General features: G+C 32.2%; 1 long non-coding RNA gene across 1 annotated transcript; it reads left to right on the top strand.

The window, feature by feature from the left end:
• Positions 1 to 6,530: 6,530 nt before the first annotated feature.
• On the top strand, positions 6,531 to 8,078 carry LOC145051500 (uncharacterized). Its single transcript, XR_013683659.1, has 2 exons — positions 6,531 to 7,728; positions 7,839 to 8,078. It is a non-coding gene; the product is annotated as an uncharacterized LOC145051500 (long non-coding RNA).
• Positions 8,079 to 8,496: the final 418 nt, after the last annotated feature.

The following is an 8,496-nucleotide window of genomic DNA, read 5'->3' as shown; positions in this document are numbered from 1 at the left end:
GAAAGACAATCTTCTTTGTTAAGGCATTTTTATCTTATGCTATTTGAAATTGGTCTTTTTAAATTATTTTATGTTATTTTGATGTATAGTATTATGTGATTTGGAAAACAACTAAAATGTAGTCATATTTTTGGAAGTCTTGAAAATGGAAAAAAAGTATTTTCTATTATATATGAGAAAATCTATGTTTTAATTTAGTAAATGAGGAAGGATATAATTTATAATCAATGACTTTTACAATACATGCATGGTTTGTATATGAATGAAACGAACGTGTCATGCAATTTTGTTTATAAAATGGAACATATTTCTATAACATAATTATAACTTTTTAATATAAGTGAATAAAACACAATGACTACCAATGAAAAAACATTAACACAGCTTGAAATTAATATTTATCATGAACTATTTATCACGTGGTTTATGAAAACCATTTGGGTAGAAATTATTCATAGGAATGAAACTAATCACACCTGCTGCTAAAAACAAACTATTCGTACAAGACTTTACCGATTTGGTGTTACTTAAGTTATTTGATCATAACGCAAAGATAGTTCTTGAAAAAACTACACAAGAGCTGCTTCAAAACTTTAATGAGGTTATTGATATTAACTTCATTTACATAAAACTAATTTTCACTTTTTTTTTCTATCTATTTTTATAACCGTTCATTTTTTTAGGAGGGTAATATGGAGATTTATCCATCTGCGTTGAATGTGTTTTCGGATAAAAAGTTGGCGTTCAAAATTCAGATTTCAAATGATAATTTAAAGAACAAAGTTGATGGTTATGAAATCTTAAAGTTCACTGCTGATAATACAATCATTGCTCAATTGGAAAAAAAAATTAACATCAAACATGTAACATAAGAATTTATTTATACACTTAGAATTTATTTCTACATTAATGATGCTTTTTTTTAACAGTTCTCATCATTGCACTCTGAGATGATTATTGAGGATAAAATCAAACATACTATCTTACCACCACCGAGTCATTTAAGATTGTTACCGGCAACAACTACTTCAGTCAAGAAGCCTATTGAGATTGTTACCACCACTAAATCGTTTGAATGGTCTTCTTCGAAAGATGGTGTTGTTGCTCCTTCCTTGAAGATCCCAAAAACAGAAAAGCTCTAATAAGTTTAAGCCATTCATCATTATTTGACATTTTAGTTTGAATATTTTTTTATTAGTTTTTATTGTTTGCTTATGGATTTGTTTGACAAGTAATTTGTTTTTATTTTGAAGTTTATGCTTGTTTTCTCATAATTTTTTTTTTAATTATTATGCAATATCTATAGACATTTCTATATTTTTTTTATGTGTCCCCCCCCCCCCCCCTACGTTTAATGTGGGTTATAATCTAGTTAAATATATAACTCATATTAAATTATAATCCATTATATATCTCTATCGTATGAAGAACTCAAGAGTTAATTACGAAATGATCTCAGATCACTTCAATTAATTAAATGATCTCAAACCAAAATCATAGAAAAGCTTTACATGAGATTAATTAAATGATTACCTTGTGAGAGTTCCAATTCAAATATAGATCTCAATTATTAGAAGAATTTTATACAATTAGTTATGAAACAATCTCATATTTTAACTAGAAATCATACCTTGATCAATAACCTCGATGCTCATTCTGAGAAACTGCCTAGCATATGATAACATGTCAATAGACTTAGCCCGATAAGCATCGTTCACAACCCCTCCTTCTAAAGTTATGTGTTTACTATGATATGCATGTGCTTAGATTCATTTTCATTGATAAACGAGCCGAACTATCTTGCTCATTAACACTAGATCACCACCACCATCGCCATCGTTCTCATTACACAACACAAAAATTAACACTCTCCCAACGAGCGTACAACTTCAATAAGTTCTTCCAATCGTGTGTCATGACGACATGTATTTTTAATTTGTCGTTTGTTGTCGCTAAGTATTATGTAAGGTCAAAAATTATATAAACATGGACCTCTTTTAAAAGTTGAATAAGAAATTGTTGCCGAAAGTGACTCGAAAAGAAATCGAAAGAATTTGAGAAGTGGGAGTTTTAAAGAAGTCGATGCAATTTATTCAAAATATTCCACTTACATTCAAGTTAAATTTTAGACGGTCCAAACAAATATTAAATTCTAATAACATCACCCTTGCTTTATGATTATATTACACAAATGGTCCTTGTACTTTATAAAAGGTCTCAAACGCAGTCTCTAATTTTTTCCATGACAAGAATGGTTCATATGGTTTTAGTTTGTTGCAGTGTTTATCCTTGACATATATAAAATAATATTTTCCCCTTCCTTTGAGCTAAGGAAGCATTCAATGGCTTTGTGTTTGTTACGAATTGGATTCGAACCAGCACATTTGAGAGCAAACTACAAGCCTAATTAGGGGTGGCAAATCGGGCCATCATGTTATGTTTTTATCTGACACGATACGGCACGACAAGTTTTATGTAACACGAACACGACACGACATAATCTCGTGTTTTTTTAACTAACATTAAAACAAACCGATTAAAAAACGACAAACACGACACGATACGAAAAAGATAACATTAAATAAAAATTAATGTATTTAATTAATATTTATTCATACATAACACGAAAAACACGACAAACACAACAAAAAATGTTAAATCGTGTCAATTTCATGTCAAAATTTGAACACGAACAAGACACGACACGACGTCGTGTTTTTTACACCTGATACAAACACGAAACGAACACAAATTTCAATTTCAATTTCGTCTAAATTTCGTTTCGTGTATTTTTGTCGTGTCGTGTCATCAATTGTCACCCCTAGGCCTAATGAACTACCATTCATTCATTTTGCGACTTTGTTTACCCGATTCCTCTCGCGTCTAAAGGGTACATCCATGGCCAACATATAGACACTATATTTTTATCCTTATATTTTACATAGTTTATTTTATGTAAAAAATAAGTAATTGAACCAATAAACAATAAGGAAAAACAAGCTACCTTAGAGTGATGGATAAATGCATATTATAAATGGGTTTTATATATATATATATATATATATATATATATATATATATATATATATATATATATATATATATATATATATATATATATATATACTAGGGAAGTCCAATGGTCGTGTTAAACACGACCCAATGTCATCATATTTTGACATAAAACTATGTCTAGATGAAGTTATCATGGTTGGTAGATTAAAGAATGTATATATTTTATGTCCTATCTTCTATATTTAGTTCAATTGCAAGATTCTCATAGATGAACTCGATCAGTATACCCTCTCTCTCTCTCTCTCTCTCTCTCTATATATATATATATATATATATATATATATATATATATATATATATATATATATATATATATATATCAAGTTCTCAAAAATTATTGTAAATGGTGAAAGTTTCTTCCTTGGGATTTGCATAACTCCTTCCTACATTTTACAGAAGAAAAAATTATTCCAAGATTAATCTTTTCATAGAAATAATCTTTTCCCCTTTTTGGAGGTTTTGAAAAAGAAAGAAACAAATATAAGGTATATGTAAATGTTAGTATGTATATTAGAATGTACCATAATTGAAGGGTTATTTCTGCAATTTGTTTGGTTAAGTTCTTATAAATGGAACAGTTGCGAGAAAAAAAGAAGTAAATCTTAAATATATATATTTCATCAGCTAAATTTGATGACTATGGAAGAAATCGCAAACATAATACATGTTCAATGAATATAAAATAGGCCAAAAAGCCAAATTCAGTGGGTTTTAACAACTCAAGCACAAACTCTTTGCAATAATTTTATTACAACTCAAGCAAAAGCTACCAAGAATCATCAAAACACAGAATCATATTCAAAGTCACTACACTTATGCGTTTAATTATACTATTTGTCTATTTACCATGGTTTCACCAAACAAATAGGGCAAAAACATTTTTAACGCAAAGCAATTGTTAATCCTAACTTACAAATAGATCAAAATAAGTAGGGGAAATCTAAACTAACCTAAACTTAAAGAAAAAGAAGAGTATTGGGTAAGTAATGATAAAATATTAATTTATAAATCATCAAAGGTAGAATATATAGCTGACTTTTGAAGAATAGATGTTGGTTGACAACTGGATAAGTCGATCCATCTTCAGAATTACATATAGACTAAAAAAATTATAATTCATAGCTAGTTTACAATTCAACTCATATATTGAACCAATTTGCTAGGATTTGAATTTGAAGGCACCAAATCAAGTTCTGAATCAAAATTGGTGAACTATCAACTAAAGAAAATTAAAATAATAAAAGAAGTTCTGATTTGCTTTCTAAACCACAAATTTTCATGATTATGTGTGTATGTGTGTTAAAAAAGATAATGTTAGAAAAGAGGACGGAAAAAGGAACACCGATTGTACAATTTTAGTTGATTTCTGCTGATGAGGCAACATACCAATAACACACTAAGAAGAACCAACACCCCCTCCCACCTCCTATTACATTCCTCATGTAATTTTCACATGTCAATTGTGAAATAAAATTAAAATGAGACCAGATGTCTAGCCAACAAAACACAGACTTGAAAGAAAAATCACACCACCATGTATCCCAAATCCAAAGTCGTTATACCCAAATGATACACCATCACTCTATTTCTTGAAACAACCTAACATTCACTACTTCTTCCATATATCATCAAGAATTGGTTCAAAAACAAGATGAACTAAAAACAGAAATATAAACAAATTTCAAATCATAACCCGTTTAAACAAAACAAATTGTAGATTCTAAAGTCAAAGTACTTAGTATCAGTGCAATTAGGTTTAAATAATAGTATTAACCTAGTCTTGCTAACCAAGGCAACCTTGTTATTGGGGTTGAGTATCAACAATCACGAGAACCATCCAAGTAATTTACTGAAAAAATTACATCCAATATACCTTCTTCATAGGAATAAAAAAAATCATATGATGAGATGAATAGGATGGATGAACAACTAACCTCTACACCGAAAATGGAGCTTATTGTAGAAACTTGAGTCACCGTGGAAATTAAATGTCGTGACATCGTGATTTTTCTGATGGTTATTCATCGAAACAAAAAGAGAGTCAATGGAGAGTGAAGAGGGAAAAGAGGGAAGCGGTTGGAGACATCATCCCCAAATATCGATTTTCCCATCACCTTGCTCAACATCATTAGCTAATCAACATCGTCACCCACCACAATCATCGTCATTCACTTCCAGTTTACTGGTATATCTTTAATAAGAAGCCCTAGAGAGAGAGAGAGAGAGAGAGAGAGAGTGGAATTTACACCCCACCTCTCCATGACTGGAGATTATACTTCACGCGCCAATCTCATTATAAAATTCCACAATAAGTATACAAAATTCTCTTCTTAATTCTCAAGCTCTCCTACTTTCCACTTTCCTCTAAATATAGAGCATAAGATTAAAATAGATAGTATAACAAGGATAACAAAGCTATGGAATATATTTGACAGCAAAAAATAGGGAAAAAAATTCGATTAGAACCTGATAGAAGTTGAAATTTAAAGACATTAAAAGTTCTTGGACAGGTTATTTAATATAGGCGGCATGAATCTGGTAACTCCCAAGGCTCAGAATTATTAGCATCGACCTCAGGGAAGATGCACCTCAAAGTATCGTACCACAAGTTCTTCATCTGTCGGGTGCAACCAGAAAGCAAGAAGGCAATCTCAAGACACCGTTTTACACAAAATCCAGGATAACGGTTTAACCCTTTCAATTTCAAAACCAAATTGAATCCCTAATCGATTCTTGTAAAGCAAGGGATAACTACTTCGAAATTTTTCAACACCAAAATACAGAAATTAACTGAAAGGAAACAAGGTATCGACAACCAATCGGAAATACCCTTATTGTCATAGAAACAAAAATACAGGGGATAAGCCGCCATAAATAAAATAGAATTTACCATTGTAGAGAATAGATGTAGAAGGTGTGTGATGGTCTCCATCTGCATGTGTAGAAAAACTAACAGGAAGAGAATATCGTGTGGTATGGATGATAGAAAAGGAGAGCTTTAAATAGTAATGTATCGGGAAAGCTACTGGTGTACTGGGAAAGACAAACCTGGACGCGTGTACAAGGAGAGAATGAGAAGGAGGCAGGTGTCCCTATGACTCATCAAGGAAACAGTAGTGTGAGTGATTGACTGATTGTTCTGCACGCAATCCATGGACCATCCACTCTAAACCCGACCCAATGAGCAAAATTCAGCAAAAATCCAGAAAAATTCCCACAAAAATACTTGCTAAATTGTCAATGCCTCCACCTCATCCACTTTTCCTTAAAATCTAGAGCAATGAGCGTACTTATATAAATAAGATATATATATATATATATATATATATATATATATATATATATATATATAATTTTCATTACTATATATGAAAACACCGTATTTGTGGTGCCTTTTATATCAGTTTTGGAGGATTCTTATGACGCCACGTAATCTCTGTTTTCGAACGATGCCATAGACATCCAAACTTATTCACACCGCCTCATGTTCACTATGATGCGTCAATTTATCAGTGAGGATTTTATTCTTTGAGCGAAGAGTTGAGATGGATTTGGAACAGGTAGAACGCGAATAGACACACCTTTTTATTGAGACGGTGGCCTGGATTCCGATTGTGTCTATTCCCGCCTATAAATGCATATACATCTCAAGTCTGAACATTTGAGTCCATTGGTTCCATACGCTAATGTTTACTACCAACGTTGTATTCTCTCTTGGTGACAGTTTCTCCCACTCCTTGGTATACCACCAGCGCTCCTCCTCCGTAAGTCGTTTTCATGTTCCATTTTCATTGATTTCTTGTTTTTTGTTAGGTTAGTCTGTAATATCAAACAGATAAACATAAATAGGAGCACCGTATAACGTGTGTGATGGGTTTGGAGAAGGACATATGGCGTGAAGTTGAAGACCAAAGGATTCAGTACGTCCTGCACTTCACAAATAAACCAGTAGAAAGCATTGAAGAGGGTACCTTTTTTTATCTTAGACGGTAGTTGGATCCGGATTCGGTGTCGATTCCGGCCAGTAAAACGTGAACCCTAATCATGAATTTACATATCAACATTTGATCCATCAGCGACCCCAACATTCTACCGCCTCCGACAGTCAGACTCCTCCCCCCTGTGTGCGATCCCAAATTTACTAATCATGAATTTTTTGATTTTTTGTAGGCTAATTAACCCTTATGTCATCGACTTCCCCTTGGTAATATCTCATTCTCACCAAAAGCTTAAAACCAACTACCATCAGTTTTTTGGACTCTCAATCTGTTTTGGTTCCAAGATTCTTCATTTGTACGATCATGCTCTCTCTCTCTCTCACACACACACAATTAACCATTTGAGTTATATATCTATGCATTTTATATATGTATTCATAACAATACATTCTTTTAAGGAAATACTGAATGAAGAAGATGAGAAGACTGCAAGGCTGAAAAGGATGAATGCGATGAGGATAGTTGTCATAAAAAAACAGACAAATGAGTACAATCCATGCAGCACAGCATATATCCATTATTAGATTTTTGGAACCAAAAGGTGAACAGAAAGGCGACATTGAAAGAGGAAGTGGAATTTATCTTAACAGAAATTATACGAATAGAAGAAAAGGCTCAATGAAAGATGCGTTCTTTCTTCATTGTCTGTAACAATGTAATGCATGCCAACCCCCAATGTCCAGTATGGATATATATATAATTTATTACTTGGTCATGGAGTTTGTGATTTTTTATTAACTGGAATTTGCTACTCCTGAACTGCAGCACACATATTCCAGAAAGGTTAAAACAGGAAACACATCGGGAATATGTAGTAGTGGAAGGGTAGTATTGTCGTTTTTGTTCAAATATGTTAGCATCATGCTCTCACAAATTTTGTGCTAGACTAGAGTATAGCAGAATTCTACTCCCAATGTTTCTTTTCTTGTTAAATATGAAAGGGAAATTCAGTTAAGTTCTGTTTCAATATTTTGATAAGCAATTAGCAAATTGTTACTTTTGGTCTGTTGGATGAAAAATGATTTCTTTTTACAGGTTATATGGTTCCTTAATATTTCCAACTTGAAGTGTTTCTCATAAAACCAATGTTCATTGTTGGCTTTTCACAAGCCTGTAACTAAAATGACAATGTAACAGTAACCAAGAAAAACAGAGCACATGGGATACTTAAAGCTTGAAGCTTTATGCACTAAAAATTGAAAGATGAGGGGTGTTGCCTCAACGTACAGAAACCAAACTATTTAAAGGCTAAAATGTGCAAATAACCAGCAACAAACTCCACTAAGCTTAAGACTCGGTACTCTAGCCTACATGGCTTTTACTTATTCAATAATTCAAATAAAACGTGCTAAAAAACATAAACTAAATAAACTTTTCTGAATTACTTCATCATTTTCCCCTTTAATTCAGAGAGCTTCAACCT

Source organism: Lactuca serriola, chromosome 5 (genome assembly GCF_051521515.1).
Source record: "Lactuca serriola cultivar US96UC23 chromosome 5, Lser_US96UC23_V15, whole genome shotgun sequence".
NCBI classification, from domain to species: domain Eukaryota; kingdom Viridiplantae; phylum Streptophyta; class Magnoliopsida; order Asterales; family Asteraceae; genus Lactuca; species Lactuca serriola.
This window is presented reverse-complemented; position numbering and strand designations above follow the sequence as displayed.